At 46.6% G+C, this 16,471-nt stretch overlaps 1 long non-coding RNA gene across 1 annotated transcript in view; it reads left to right on the plus strand.

Moving 5' to 3' along the window:
- LOC138990775 (uncharacterized) overlaps positions 1-16,471 on the plus strand; it is a 586,949-nt gene that overhangs the window by 19,124 nt on the left and 551,354 nt on the right. The window lies entirely within an intron of this gene.

The raw sequence follows: 16,471 nt of genomic DNA on the forward strand, positions 1-16,471 counted from the left end.
CCTTTCTTTTCCAGGGCAACCTGAGCTTCTCAAAGCCCTCCCTCACTGAGCTACTCAGTCAGCACACAGCTGCTACATGCCAGCTACAATTTCTAGTCTCTGGGTCTACATTTTCTTACATACTGTCTGGACTCCAGTGTTAGGGGTACAGAGGTTAGTAAGACAGAGTGCCTGACTCCAAACACTTACCTTTACTGTGGGGGAGACAGACAATACCCATTTTAAGACTGGCAAAGTAAAGAAGATGGAGAATAAGCGTGTCCTCACAAGGGCACTGAGAGCACGTCTGTGGATGAGTGCGTGTGTGGTTTATGCTGAGTTTGCAGGCCGGCTCCCCTCTGTTTGCCGGGATTCACGGTCCCTCCATCTCGCCTTCTTGACTCTTCAACATCTACTTTTCCTTAACATCCTCTGCTTACCTCACTCCTTTGCCAGGATCGCCCAAACAACCCAGCTTGGAGTTACCTTTCTGATGCATACGTCGCACTTTCCCGATTCTTTCCGAGTGTCACATTTAAGAAGCCAGGGTGGGCACTTAGCCAAACCCCTCTTTTTGTCGCTGTTGGTTCTGCCTTCACAGTAGGCCTGGACCTGAAACAGAAGGGAAGGGGGCAGGGCACAGCCTTGAAAGAACGACATAGCCATAGGACATGACATGAACCGGTGAGAACCAACTAGGTCCAAGGAGGTGGAAGAGACTGCTGCTAGCTTCAGTACATGCTCCTTGTAGGGGATCAGCAAGGTAAACAACGCACCCACAGGTGCCATGGTAGTTCCAAGTCCGATCATCAAAGGTCAGCCAGTGGGCGGTGGACAATTCCTGGAAATCCCCAGCCTTTCCTCCCAAACAGTTGGACTACTTCTCCCACTCATTAGCCTACAAAACTACCCACTGACACGAGATGGCCCACACTGCGAGCGGCCTGTGCTCCTCCCTTAATCCACGTCTTACCTGTCATCTGTTTCTCACTGGCTTCTTCCTCAGGAACCTGAGCTTGAGTCCTGAGGCCAGACGTGTGATCTCAGTTAAAAGACCACAGACTCAAGTCCCAGTCTGGGACGCACGGGTTCCGATCTGCTCTCTTGATATCAGTTTCTGTGCTGAACTCTGGCCTGGTGACCATCACCTCTCACCTGCATCCACGTAATCCTTTCCCAACGTGACTTCCTACTTTGGCCCTTTCCGTGTCTGTTGTCAACACAGCAACCACAGGCATCTTCTCAAAAGATGCAGCGATTTTATTTTACTCTTTATTTTACTCTTGAGCTCAAGCCCTTCCATAGCTGCCAATCCTACTTCAAGTCCAAACCAAGTCGTACGAATGACTAAGCGTAGGCTGCACCAACTTGTTCTCACTCTGATGAATCCTCACACTTGCTCTTCCACTTTCACGCCAAGTATTTCTTCCTTTAGAGTCTTTGCACTTGCTTATTCCTTTGCCTGGACTACCTCCCCCTGCAATGTCTGTACGGTCCACTTCCCATCTTATAACCTTTTAAGTCTTTGTTCAAAAGTCCCTTCTCAGTGAGGCCTTCCGGTCAGATTGCCAAGACCACCGTCACCCCTCCCGCTGCTCATGGATGTCTACCGTTCCTAGCCCTCTATCTGGCCCTGCAGTGGATGATAGTTCTGAGCCTCCCTTGGGTCTTCAGAGCATCCATGGGTGGGAGTTCAGGAGATACACGGGCTGTCCAGTTGGCCCCAAATGGAGGTCAGTGTTCAGAAGGGCCTGCGGTCTGGGCAGAGAACCCCCCAGCCCTGAAACTCACCTCTCTACAAAGGTTTTCTACCTCTCATAATCTGAGACGAGAAGAATGGCCAGATGGTGAAGAAGCCAGGTTACTCCTGCTGGGTCCTTTCACATCCCTGTCCCTCAGTGTCCCACTTCCCCCTCACCCCCTTCCGCCCCAACTCCACCCCAGGCCCGATGCAGAAGCTTTTCTCAGTGTGGCCTGGGAACCCCTGGCATCAGAATCCCCTGGAATGATCATTCAGACTCAGAATCGCTGACCGTACACTGACTTCCCTGGTGGCTCAGATGGTAAAGAATCTGCCTGCAATGCGGGAGGCCCAGGTTCGACCCGTGGGTCGGGAAGATTCCCCTGGAGAAGGAAATCACAACCCACTCCAGTATTCTTGCCTGGGAAATCCCACGGAGAGAGGAGCCTGGCAGGCTACAGTCCACGGGGTCGCAAAAGAGTTGGACATGACTGAGCGACTAACACTTTTCACTGAATCAGACTTTCTGAAGAGGAAGCTGGGGCCTCTATTTGAGTTCACATTTTATTTTTTCCCTAGCTTTATTGAGATATCGACCTATAACATATACATGGCTAAGGTGTCCAATGTGATGATTTGATGCATGTATATGTTGCAAAATGGTTACCACAATTAGGTTAATTCACACTTTCATCCCTCATATAATTACCACTTTTTGTGGTAACGTTTAAGATGTCCACTCTTAACAACTTCAAGTATATAATATACTATTGTTTTTGTAATTTTTATGTACTCATTTATTTTTGGCTGTGCTGGGTCTTCGTTGCTGCGTGGGCTTTTCCTTTAGCTGCGGCGATCAGCAGCTACTCGGTGGTTGTAGTATGCAGGGTTCCCATTGCAGTGGCTTCTCATGGTGCAGCGCACGGGCTCCAGAGTGCAGGCTCAGTAGCTGTGATACCTGGGCTTAGCTGTTCTGCGACACGTGGAATCGTCCCAGACGGAGGATCGAACCTGTGTCCCTTGCATTGTCAGGCAAATTCTTAACCACGGGACTGCCAGGGAAGTCCACTCCAGTATTGTTAATGACAGTTGACATTAGATTCCCAGGACATATTCATCTTATAATTAGAATTTTGTACCCTTTGACTGATGTCTTCCCATTCCCTCCATCCCCCAGGCCCTGGTAACCATCATTCTGCTCCCTGTTTGTATGACTTTGGCTTTTTTATCTTCCACGTGTAAGTGAGATGACACGCTATTTGCCTTTCTTGGCTGATTTGTCTTGCGTAGCATGACGTCACTGAACTCCATCCGGTGTTACACAAAAGTGGCACGGCGCCTACACGTTAAGTAAGCACTTCCAGGGCGACTGTATTCTACCTTACGTGACATTGGGCTTCCCACGTGGAACTAGTGGTGAAACACCTGCCTGCCAACGCAGGAGACGGAAGAGATGCGGGTTCCATCCCTGGATCGGGAAGATCTCCTGGAGGAGGAAACGGCAACCCACTCCAGTATTCTTGCCTGGAGAAGCCCATGGACAGCGGAGCCTGGTGGGCTACAATCCCTAAGATCGCAGAGTCAGACATGACCGAAAACCTGATATTAGATTGTAACATCATTCAGTCTAACGTACACATTACACCATCTTTAAAAGGAAAGGAAATCGTTGTTCTAGGCTTGTCTTCTAGAGGTGTCCTCTAGGGTTGTCTTCTGTTCCCTGTTATCTTACTCTCGAAGCTCCTCCATCACCTGTGTGTATCTGGTTCTGCCATCACCCTGGGTGATTTCCAGTTTCATGTAAGAAATATACAGAGGCCCTAGTCTTGCCTAAGACCAAACGTTAAGTGTTTGTCAGAGGATGAGAGCCCATCAAGGAAGCAGAGTGGAAATGGTCCCATAAATGGAGACCCCACAGATCATGGTGTGGCAGTGTCTGGGGAGAAGAGAGTTCTAGGAGGGAATGATCAAGTGTGTGTTCCATGGTGGTGCACGCAGAGTGCATTCACTAAAGGACAGACTGCAGTGGGCTGAGCTGTGGGTGTCGGGGAGGGGGTGAGGACGCAGGGTATAGGAAATCCTTAAGGAAGTTTCTATGAGGGGCAGGTGGGTGGGACGAGGGGAGTCACTGGAGGAGGGCACTTGGGTGAAGGGGTTTACGAGCTGGCAGAGGCCTGCTCTGGTCATCAGGTCCTGGGGAAGCACTCGGGTGACCTGGAGAGGGTGCAGATAAGCTTGTGTCCATCACTTCACTGGACACCTTTCTCTCATCATCACATCAACTCTGAAGACAAGGTCTCTTCCACTTTACAGATGGGAAGACTGTGTAAGAACAAACACAAATTAAAAATAAGCTTATTTCTCCCAGTTGACAGTCAAGGGAAAGATTTCCCTCCTCTCCTTTTCCTTAGAATGTTTTAGAAAACTTGGGAGAAAAAAAAAAGTCTGCACTTTCTCCTGTCTTGGAAATGTATATAAATTGTTTAGGAAACTCAGCTTTGGGACCCAGGAATGTCTTTCTCTAGGACCTGAGAACTCCTCCTTGAATGTAAACACCTGTATCTCCCCTCCCAGTTCTGTGGAAGGGCAGGACCTAAATTCCATGGGTAGCTGTTCTAGGGCACAAACTTATTCCCTGTTGTAAAAGGTTTGTTTTTTCTTTTGGATGAAAGCCAGTTAAGTCACAGGTGTTCACACAATACCAGGTAAAGTCAGGATAAACTACATGTGATAAATGGTGGTCTTTTTATTATTTATCTTTTTGGGAGAAATATCAATAACCTCAGATATGCAGATGACACCACCCTTATTGGTAGAAAGTGAAGAGAAACTAAAGAGCTTCTTGATAAAGGTTAAAGAGGAGAGTGAAAAAGCTGGCTTGAAACTCAACGTTAAGAAAAAAGAAAATCATGGCATCCTGTCCCATCACTTCATGGCAAATACATGGGAAAAAAGTGGAAACAGTGACTGCTGGGAGCGAGCTCCGCCCGTGGCAAAGGTCATGAGGAAGGAGGCTTGGCATACGCAAAGGCTGGATAGAGCCTCAGGGGTTCCCCTGGAAATTCTCAAGCATCTACCCCCCAAACCAGAGTCTGCCTACTTTCTGCTTTGTGCTTTCACCTACACCTCTGACTTTACGGGGGGCTGTCCCCCACTACCTCTCTCTGAAAAAAGAGTTAGCTTACAGCTCCAGTTAATAATTCCTGGATGTGACAGTGTTTCAACCTACAAACTCCTTTGGAAGTCCTCTAGCCTGCCTGAATAGGTTTTTCCGGCCACATGTGATTGCTCAGAGCCTCCCATCTGTGATAGACATGAGATGTTCTAAACTGTCTAAATACAGATTCCTTTGAGCAGTTAAAAGATTGATTAGAAATTGTATTGGTGAAGGGATTTTCACTTGTTGGGCCAATGTTTGCTGCTAAGTTTCCATATCCCTTACCTGCTGTGTCCCTGGCAGTGTATTGATTAATATAATTGGTGTAAGTAGTAACTTTAATGTTTGTAACCTGGGACCCTTGAGTTAATTCTTTTTCTTGTTATAGCCCACCACACCTTTGCTCTGTAGGAATGAAACTTTATCTAATGCTTTTGGAGGGTGGCTCCTGACCAATCACCTTTAGAGAAAAATAAGTTTTCTGAAGAAAGGGTCTTAAAATGTTAACAGGCCTCCGGGCCAGAAGATGATGCAAATCACCTAAGCTTTTGCATATGGTAAGTTTGCAGGAAGAAAGCCTGGCTTGCTGCATGACTCTACCCCTTCCCCCATTATCCTCTATGCATAACTTAAGGTATAAAAACTACTTTGGAAAATAAAGTGCGGGCCTTGTTCACCGAAACTTGGTCTCCCCATGTCGTTCTTTCTCTCACCTTCTGGCTGAATTATTCAGCCTCTTTTCTCCACTGAATTTCCTCATTGAGCTATCCTTATTTCAGCCTCTTTTCTTCACTGAATTTTCCTACTGAGCTATCCTTATTCTATTACTCTTTATATCCTTAATTAGCGTGTAACTAAGCAGTTGTTTCCTGATCCTCGCTGACGCCGTCCCTATCCTTAATTAGCGTTTAACTAAGTAGTTGTTTCCTGATCCTCGCCAACGCCGTCCCCGCTTCAAATTCCCTGGATCCACTGGGGCTGGACCCCGGCAAGCGACAGATTTTATTTTTTTAGGATCCAAAAGCACTGCAGACAGTGACTGCAGCCATGAAATTAAAAGACACTTGCTCCTTGGAAGAAAAGCCATGACACACCTAGACAGTGCATTAAAAAGCAGAGACATCACTTTGCCGAGAAAGGTCCATCTAGTCAAAGTCACGGTTTTCTTCCAGTGGTCATGTACAGATGTGGGAGTTGGACCATAAAGAAGGCTGAGTGTCAAGGAATGGATGCTTTCGAACTGTGGTGTTGGAGAAGACTCTTGAGAGTCCCTTGGACTGCAAGGAGATCCAACGAGTCCATTCTAAAGGAGATCAACCCCAAATATTCATTGAAGGACTGATGCTGAAGCTCTAAGAAAAAATCTGATGCAAAGAGCCAACTCATTGGAAAAGACCCTGATGCTAGAAAAGATTGAGGGCAAGAGGAGAAGGGGGCAACAGAGGATGAGATAGTTGGATAGCATCACTGACTCAGTTGAGATGAGTTTGAGCGAACTCAGGGAGACAGTGGAGGATAGGGAAGGCTGGTGTGCTGCATGCAATTCATGGGGTTGCAAAGAGTTGGACATGGCTTAGTGACTGAACAATATTGAAAATAAGTACCATGTAATTGGTTATATGGCTTCCCAGGTGGCGCTAGTGGTAAAGAATCCACCTGCCAATGCAGGAGATACAAGAGACCTGGGTTTGATCCTGGGTTGGGAAGATCCCCTGGAGGAGGAAGTGGCAACCCACTCCTGTATTCTTGCCTGGGAAATCCCATGGACATTGGAGCCTGGTGGGCTGTAGTCCATGGGGTCACAAAGAGACATGACTGAGCATGCATACACACACAATTGGTTGTAACTGCAGGACTATGTAAATAAAAGGGTGAGGTTTTTTTCTGTCTTTGCAGTCTCTTAGTGGATTGCTGATGACATGCACCATATTCTGGTTTAATGCTTATTCAATGATTTTTTTTTTTTTACTACCTTTGTGGACAAATTTTCTAGGTTCGGAGATTTTAATTATATTTCCCCCACAACTGAAACGTAGCAAGTGCTATGGCAAATGATTGATCTTTTCTGCCTGTTATTTTCTTTTTTAGTTTGTTATGAGGATGAAATTAGTTCAGATAGGTCCAGGGTTTACTGCATTGCTGCTGCTGCTGCTGCTAAGTCGCTTCAGTCGTGTCCGACTCTATGTGACCCCATAGACGTCAGCCCTCCAGGCTCCCCGTCCCTGGGATTCTCCAGGCAAGAACACTGGAGTGGGTTGCCATTTCCTTCTCCAATGCATGAAAATGAAAAAGTGAAAGTGAAGTCGCTCAATCATGTCCGACTCTTAGTGACCCCATGGACTGCAGCCCACCAGGCTCCTCCATCCGTGGGATTTTCCAGGCAAGAGTACTGGAGTGGGTGCCATTGCCTTCTCCATTGGACCCATTGAAATGTTCCTTCTCTTCACAGATGCCTTAACTGTGTAAATAAGCAAGCCCCCCACCTAGTGGTCAACACAGGACATGCAGGCACTTCTATGAGGGTTCTTGTTCGGTTAAGTAGTGTCCTTTGGATAAATGTCTATTTATTGGTTTAACAGTTTGATGATGGAATGAATATTTAGAGCAGAGCAAGAGTGGGTAAGGGATCTGACCCAAATGGGTTTGAGTTTCTGGCTTGTGCCCTGGGTTCTGGTAATGCTGTGCTTTGAGAAGTAATGGCTGACAGTCAGGCGGCAGGAGATCTTTTATTAATTTGGTGAAAGTGAAAGTTGCTCAGTCGTGTCCGACTCTTTGTGACCCCATGGACTATACAGTCCATGGAATTCTCCAGGCCAGAATACTGGAGTGGGTAGCCTTTCTCTTCTCCAGGGGATCTTCCCAACCCAGGGATCGAACCTAGGTCTCTTGCATTGCAGGCGGATTCTTTACCAGTTGAACCATAGTGGAAGCCCAAGGATACTGGAGTGGGTAGCCTATCCCTTCTCCAGTGGATCTTCCCAACCCAGAAATTGAACTGGGGTCTCCTGCCCGGCAGGTGGATTCTTTACCAACTGAGCTGTCAGGGAAGCCCTATTAACTTGGGGGTATATTGAATTGAAAAGTCTGTGAGATCTCCCGATGAAAGTGTCAAATAGGTAGCTTGAAATAATGGTCTTGGAGTTGAGAAGTTGGATTGATGATGTGAATTTGGGAGAGACTGCTCTATAAATCAAAGAAGGCGATGGCACCCACTCCAGTACTCTTGCCTGGAAAATCCCATGGATGGAGAAGCCTGGTAGGCTGCAGTCCATGGTGTTGTGAAGAGTCGGACACGACTGAGCGACTTCACTTTCCCTTTTCACTTTCATGCATTGGAGAAGGAAATGGCAACCCACTCCAGTGTTCTTGCCTGGAGAATCCCAGGGATGAGGGAGCCTGGTGGGCTGCCATCTACGGGGTCGCACAGAGTCAGACATGACTGAAGCGACTTAGCAGCAGTAGCAGAAACAGCTCTATAAATGGCCACAAAAGGCATGAGAATAGATAAGGCTGACTTTAAAGGCAGTATATGGAAGATGAGAAGTGTACCTGAGACCAAGTCTGAGGTTTCCTAACATGCAAAGGTGGTTGGTTGGAGAAGGCTGAACCAGGAGAGGCAACTGAAAATGAGGTGGTATGGTGGGCAGAACTTTTAGCAGTGGTTCCCAAGGTTCCATGCCTGGTCCCCAGATCCTGTGTCTTCACTCATGTGATTATATTCTATGGCACAACTGGTCTTAAAACATGGAGCTATCCTGATGGATCTAACCTAACCAGAGACATCCTTGAAAGTGGAGCATTTCCGTCAGTGGATGTCAGAACAACCTGGTGAAATTCCAAGTGTGAGATGGATTCCACGTGCTGTTGCTAACCTTGAAGGATCATGTGAGAAGCAGTATCGGCAGCCTTAAGGAATAGAGGATGAGGCCCTCAGCCGAGGTTGGCAAGGAAATGGGGATGGCAGTCCTACAGTCTCAAGGAACTGGGTTCTGCCAACAAACTGAATGAGCTTGGAAGCAAATTCTTCCCAGAGACCCCTAGGACCTTGAGTTCGACCTTGTGAGACCTTCAGCAGAGAGCCCAGGCAAACTTGTCTGGAATTCTGATCTAGAGACCAGGAGGTCATTAAATAAATGGTGTTTAAGCTGCCAAACTGGTGGTAATTTGTTGGAAAACAACAGAAAATAAATGCAAGTGGCTGAAGCGAGGAGGAAACCCCAGGGAGGAATCACCAACATTATAGAAGGAGTGTTCTCTAAGAAGGAGAAAACTGGCCAAAAGATTTGAATACTGCTGATAGTTTTAAAAAAATGGATTAAACGTTCACATGAGATTTGGCTACATGGATGTCATTTGGGGAAGTTAGCAAGATCTCTGTGTGTGGACTGATGGGCCCTGAAGTCTCATGGCCGTGGGTTGAGAAATGAGGCAAGTGTAAAGTGAAGTGAAAGTCGCTCAGTCATGTCCAACTCTTTGTGACCCCATGGACTATACAGTCCATGGAATTCTCCAGGCCGGAGTACTGGCGTGGGCAGCCTTTCCCTTCTCCAGGGCATCTTCCCAACCCAGGGATCGAACCCAGGTCTCCTGCATGGCAGGCGGATTCTTTACCAGCTGAGCCACAGGGGAAGACCAAGATCGTTGGAGTGGGTAGCCTATCCCTTCTCCAGCGGATCTTCCTGACCCAGGAATCGACCCGGGGTCACCTGCATGGCAGGCGGACTCTTTACCAACTGAGGTATCAGGGAAGCGAGGCAAGTGTAGTCGTTGCTTAAATTCCCTTCTGTTAATGGCGAAAAAAGATTGTTATAAGGCAGTAAGTAACTCGAGGGGGTTGGAGGGTGGTGTGAGAACTTCTTCATTTGAATGTGATTAAAAACTGATGGGGGTGGGGCGGCTTCTCTGGTGGCTCAGTGGTAAAGCGTCCGCCTGCCAATGCAGGAGACGTGGGTTCAGTCCCTGATCCAGGCCATGGAGCAACTAAGCCCGTGCCCCACAACTACTGAACCGCTGTTCTGGAGCCGGGGAGCAGCAACTACTGAAACCCTCACGCCCTAGAGCCTGTGCTCCGCAAGAAGGGAAGGCATTGCAGCGAGAAGCCCACGCACCACAGCTAAAGGGTAGCCCCCACTGTCCGCAACTAGAGAAAAGCCTGCGTGACAACGAAGACAGTACCGCCAAAATAAATAAATAAAAAACTGATGGGACGTATCAGTGCAGAGGGAGACGTTGAAGATGCAGGAGAGATAAGGGATACAGGCGAGTTACTCTGTGACTTTTTCTTTCTCTTCTGAAAAGTAAGATTTAAAAAAAACAATGATTTCTAATTATTTCTAAGGTGCTCCTGTGCTGATTATCCGACTTTATTTTTAGCTAAACTCTCATGTGTGCTTTGGCCTGTACAAATCTTTGAGAACTTCCTTGTGTTGAAGTCGAGGTTTTATATTCTGTTAGCTCTCTCTCTTTCTCTGTGTCTCCTCAAATACATTCCAAGGACTCAGCAGGGATGTGCTCTCTTCAAACACTAGGGGAGAATCCTAACTTACCTCTCCTGGCTTCTGGTGGTCGCCAACAATCTTTGAAATCCCTTGGCTTGTGGTTGCGTCATTCTAGTCTCTGCCTCCTTCTTCACACAGTCTTTTGGCTCGTGTCTGTCTGTCTCTCTCTTTTTTTTTCCAACCACATGGCATGCGGGATCTTAGTTCCCTGACCAGGAAATGAACCCATGCCTCCTGCAATGGAAGTGCAAAGTCCCTCTGTGTCTTTTCTTATGAAGACTGGATTTAGGTCCACTCTCATCCAGGATGACCTCTTCTTAGCTTAACTAATTATATCTGCAAAGATTCTATTTCCCAAATAATGTCACATCTTGGGCGGGGGGCATCCATGTGGATGTGAATTTCTTCCCGAGCTTTCCTGAGTTCAGGGACCACGTGGATAAATTAACCTGTGAAGGGGGGTATGGGCATGTCTGTATCAGGTATGCGCAGGGGGTTACCAGCAGCCTGAGGACATAGGAGGTGCCTTCCCCATAAAGTCATTTCAAACACTGCCCTGGACACGCCCACACACATCTGAGCTGCTGCAAATTGGGCTTGCAGGCTGCCAGCTGGGGATCTCTCCTGGGCCAGAGTAACACTTTTGTTCCAAGAAAAATTCATTTCCAAGTTAAGAGTCAGTGGAAGCTTTGGCTGCTGTTGGGGGAATAATTTGGAAGAGGGGCCACCATGCATGGAAGGAAATGGGGAGACCATTGAAGTAGTTTCTCTAATTGTCCAAGCACTAGATAATAGGAGCTTTAAAAAAGAATTATACTGAATTATAGTTTAAACATATGCCAGGGAGACCTTGGAGCATAATTTTGTTTTTATAAACTTGATTCGTATATAGGATCTCATCTTTGTAGTTCATCCAATGAGTGCCAGTGACTGGCAGTATTTTCTCACGCATTTCCAATTTATGCCAGAAGGTGGCAGCATTGTCAAGCAGCTGGAAGCTTGCAGGGCCAGCTTGCAATGCCTTCATTTGTAGAGGGACCGACTGTATCAGGCCTCTGTCTTCTGTCTCATCTATGCTCCCTCCCTGCCCTCCCCCACTTCTTTCCCCTCCCCCTTCCAGTTTCCTCTCTGCTGGGAGAAATGGGACAATGGCAGAGGGCATTAATACTGGTTTCTTTTCATATCCTGAGAATGAGGGGGGTGGGGAACCGGGGGTAAGACCTGAATTACACAGGGAACTTAGAGCTATTTTCAGTGTTTCAGAGAAACTGTGACTTGTAAAATGTCAGCTGCTTATGCTGGGATTACTATGGATTCTGTGGTAAATCTGATTGTTTTCAGGCCGAGCAAAAGCCCAGGTTGAGAGTTTTACGTGCTTCTCAAAAAGCAGGGAAATATTATTTCTAGAGAAACTCAGCCAGGCAATTAAACTTTTGCAAGCTCTTGGAACCTTGGTTAACACATGGGAAAACAGGGGTGGTGAAAATCTTGGGATTCACTGTCTTGGTGGAAACAAAGATTGTCTTCATGTACTTAGAGAGTGATTGTGACTGGTTGGTGGGGTCAGATGCAAGAATCTGGGTTTGGAGTTGGACAGACCACTAGCTTTGTAACCTCTGGTAGAGAATTCAGACTCTCTGAACTTCAGTTTTCTCATCTTAGGGAATTGCTGTTGGATCTAATTAAATAAGTTGTATATGATCCTACCATGCATCTAGCACATGGCTGCTACTCAATAAGATTTCCTTGAATGGATGGAAATGAGTGCAGAAGTAACATGAAGTTTTAAAGGCTGTATCCTTGGTATTATGGCCTGTGTTGTGTTTAGTAGCTCGGTCGTGCTCGACTTTTTGCGACCCTATGGACTATAGCCCGCCAGTCTCCTTCTCCCAGTAAGAATACTGGAGTGGGTTGCCATGCCCTTCTCCAGGGAATCTTCCTGACCCAGGGATCGAACCTGCGTTTCCTGCATTGCAGGCTGATTCTTTACCATTTGAGCCACCAGAGTGAAGAAAACTCAAAAGCAGAGAAAAGAAAGAGAAAGAAGAGAAAGAAAGAAAAAGAAGAGAAAAATGTGATTCTCTATTTTGGGACGTTTAAACCGCTATTTAAAGTTTATAGGTATTCTTGGGTAATTGAGCATATTTAAAAATGTCCCCTCCCTGTGGAGTGGGCCCATAAGTAACTGGAATCAGAGACCGAACGCTACTTTCCGTGCACGTTTCACATATGTCACGTGTGTGGAGCACACACCAGTTGTTAAAAAGAAGGGCGAGCATCACAGGGTCTTTTTATCAGTACAGTAGCCCTCCATGGGAGCTTCCCTTGTGGCTCAGCTGGTAAAGAATCTGCCTGCAATGTGGGAGACCTGGGTTCAATCCCTGGGTTGGGAAGGTCCCCTGGAGTAGGAAAAGGTTACCTATTCCAGTATGGAGAATTCCATGGACTGTATAGTCCATTGGGTCCCGGAGGGCAAGTCTAGCTTTTAATCTGTATCATCCTTGTCATCACCGAGGAAGCAAGACAGTGATTGGCTGCCATCATTCACCCTCTCTTATCTGCGTGTGTGTGTGTGTGTGTGTGTGTGTGTGTGTGTGCCGTGAGCTTAGTCGCTCAGTCGTGTCTCTTTGTGACTCTTTGGGCTATAGCCAGCCAGGCACCTCTGTCCCTGGGATTTTTCAGGCAAAAATGGAATGATCTTATCTCTCGCCTTGATTGTCCTCCTCCAGGGGATCTTCCTGACCCAGGAATCGAACCCATGTCTCCTGTGTCTCCTCAATGCAGGAAGATTCTTTACCCGCTGAGCCATCAAGGAGGCCCTGTATCTATGGAGGTGTGTAACCTGTTTGCAAGTTGATCGTCTCATCCCGTGATGGTGATAGAGAGCGTGTGAGCCTGAATATGGGCAATGCAGGTGTCCCGTCTTCTCCTTGGTTTACTTTGCACACCCCACCCGCCTCCCAGGTGGGCAGGGAGCAGAGGCAGGAGGGGGTCTTCCAGTTATGGCAGCTCAAGTCAGCAAGGTCCTGAAGGGTTATCTCCTCCTACTGGCCGTTTCTGTTCGTTGTTTCTTTGTTTTTTTTCCCAAGAAGTAAATGCTGGTGTTTATTTTAGATTATAGATAGTTTAGATTCATTCGTATTCATTTTCAGCAATCTTTAAGAGCCATCCAACTGGTCTTTGTAAGCTTGAGTGCTCCTGATGACTTTGCTTCAGGAGAACTTCAAGAAAATCCCCACGTGGGATCTAAGACCTGAGACCATTGATTCCCTTTCCTTCTCGTGGACTTCTCAGGCTGTGCGTCTTGTTCATTGTTCTTACCTTGGACACACCAAGGCTCAATACTCCTTCTAGACGTAGGGCCCTCTCACTCCAATTAGGGGAGGTCGTTGTTTAGTCACTCAGTCATGTCCGACTCTTTTGTGACCCCCTGGGCTGTGGCCCACCAGGCTCTTCACTCCATGGAATTCTCCAGACAAGAATACTGGAGTGGGTTGCCATTGCCTTTTCCAGGGGATCTTCCCAACCCAGAGATTGAACCTGCATCTCCTGCATTGGCAGGTGAATTCTTTACCACTGAGCCACCAGGGAAGCCCTTTTACATGTATGCACGCGTGCTAAGTTGCTTCAGTCGTGTCTGACTCTTTGCAACCCTATGGACTGCAGCCTGTCAGCCGCCTCTGCCCATGGGGATTCTCCAAGCAAGAATACTTGAGTGGGTTGCCATGCCCACCACATGTATGTATAGGTTTCCGTAAAAGATTAAGGGAAAGCTTGTCATTAAATGAGCTGCAACCTATGGTTGACTGACCACACGTAAGATGCTAGGTGTTGAGGACATAGAATAAGACAGCTTTAAGGAATGTATATTTTATAAGCTGTCATCTCAGAAAACGGGAAAGACGTTTGTATTATCTCTTGCTGTGTGACAAATCACTCTGAAACATAGTGGCTTCAAATTACAAACATTTAGTGTATGTTTCCTTGTTCCTGTGGGTCAGGAAATTGGAAGTGACCTTAGCTGGATGCTTTGGGCTTGTGGTCTTTCATGTGATTGGAGTCTGATGTTGGCTGAGGCTGTGCTTATCAGAAGGCTTACCTGAGGCTGGAGAATCTGATTTGAAGATGGGTCTCTTCACGTGTGTGTTGACAGGAGGCTCAGTTCCTTACTGTGTGGGCCAAGCCATGGATGGCTTGAGTGTCCTTACAATACGGCAGGTAGCTTCCCCCAGAATGAATGATGAGAGAGAGAGAGAGAAGAAAGTTTCCATGCCTCATACAATCTACTCACACACTGTGAATTCTCCATATTGTATTTGTTAGAAGTTAGTCCCTGGGACTTCCCTGGTGGTCTAGTGGTTGGGACTCTGTTTCCAATGCAGGGGGTGCATGGGATCCCTGGTTGGGGAGCTAGGATCCCACATGCCTCTCACGGCCTGACCTAAGAAAGACATAAATAATGATTGAAGAAAAAAAAAGTTAGCCCCTAAACCCAACTCCCATTCACGTTCCATCTCGTGAAGTGAGGGGTACCAAAGAATTTGTGGACTCTTTTAAAACCATCACATAGATGTATAAGTATGTTTTTATCTACCTACCAATGTCGTGATCCCCTCAGGATGCAGAAGCAGGCCCCTGTGCCCAGATATTCATTCATTTAACAAACAGTCATTGAGCAGCCACTGCTTGCCCGCGATCCCAACAGTGAAACATAACTCTTTATTTCTTCACTGGACTCTGGAAATTAAGGAAATTCTCAGCTTAGTTAAAAATTTGAAGAGCTATCTTCCAGAATGCAGGAGGAGAAGGGGGTGACAGAGGATGAGATGGCCGGAGAGCATCACCCACTCAATGGATATGAGTTGAGCAAATTCTGGGAGATGGTGAAGGCCAGGGAAGCCTTGTATGTGGCAGTTCGTGGGGTTGCAAAGAGGCGGACATGAATTAGTGACTGAACAACAACCACAGCAACAACAAATCTTATAGAGTAACCAATAAATAAACCATCTGACCAAGGTAAGGGTGCATGCCAACCAATTGCAAATTAAGAGTGCAAATGTACTCCAGTCAAGTGTATTCTGGGTTGCTTTTTATTTTGGAAATCCTTCTGCTTTTGTAACAGTTGCCTAGCAACCAGAGCTTTGTTCTCAATTCACACCAGGAGTGTTGGAACAGAGTTGCTCAACAGTATTAAAATTCACTGCGTTTCTAGAGCAGCAGAGAAACTCTGGAGGCTGAGCGCTGAGGGTCACCTGGCCGGGCACAGGAGGGAAGTTTACCTAGGGACAGGGGAGGGGTGTGCATTCAAGGCCGGCGTGTCTTCTTCTGGATGGCTAAGAATGACACCATTCACATCTAAGAAAGGATAAAGCTTGTTTTCAAACGTCCTTGACACCTGCTTCAGCAACACTTGTATTGAAATGGGAATGACATGGAAAATGCAGCGCGGCTTATTTGCCAGTGAAATAGTCTACAGTTTCAGGATTGAAAGCTGCACATTTTGGAGATGTTGGTACATAGATAGCGCAAAGCCAGCTACTTCCCAAAATTTGCATTAGCCTCAAACCAGAAAACCTTACTTTCCTTTTCTTACATGTTTTGAATTAAATGAAATCCAGTAAACATCTAGCGGGCACATGCTACATGCAAGTCTCTGGATTAAATGCTCCTGAACTGCAAGAATAATGTTTGACCTTGTTCATTCATTCATTCAATCAATGAAGATTTATTGAGGATACAATCTGCCAGGTACTCTGCACGACACTGGTAATATAGACATAAATAAAATTGATATATTTCTTGTCCTCATAGCATTACATTCTAGTGGGGCTCGTGACATAATGGGAAAGAGAAAAACTCATGTAGCTCTCCTAGTGAGGGAGAAGGAAAGAGGACTCCTGTGGGCGTGTGTGAGAATTTTGACGGCTACACAGAAATCCCCAAGTCAGCATTTCTAGATGTTTGCTGTGAACCGTGCTCGAGCTGTGGGTTCTTTTTTTTAAAATGAAGTATAGTTGATTTACAATGTTGCGCCAATCTCCGTTAGACAGCAGAGTGACTCAGTTATACCCACCTTCCCCCACCCCATATATTTAT

Source organism: Bos mutus, chromosome 14 (genome assembly GCF_027580195.1).
Source record: "Bos mutus isolate GX-2022 chromosome 14, NWIPB_WYAK_1.1, whole genome shotgun sequence".
In the NCBI taxonomy this organism is placed as follows: Eukaryota; Metazoa; Chordata; class Mammalia; order Artiodactyla; family Bovidae; genus Bos; species Bos mutus.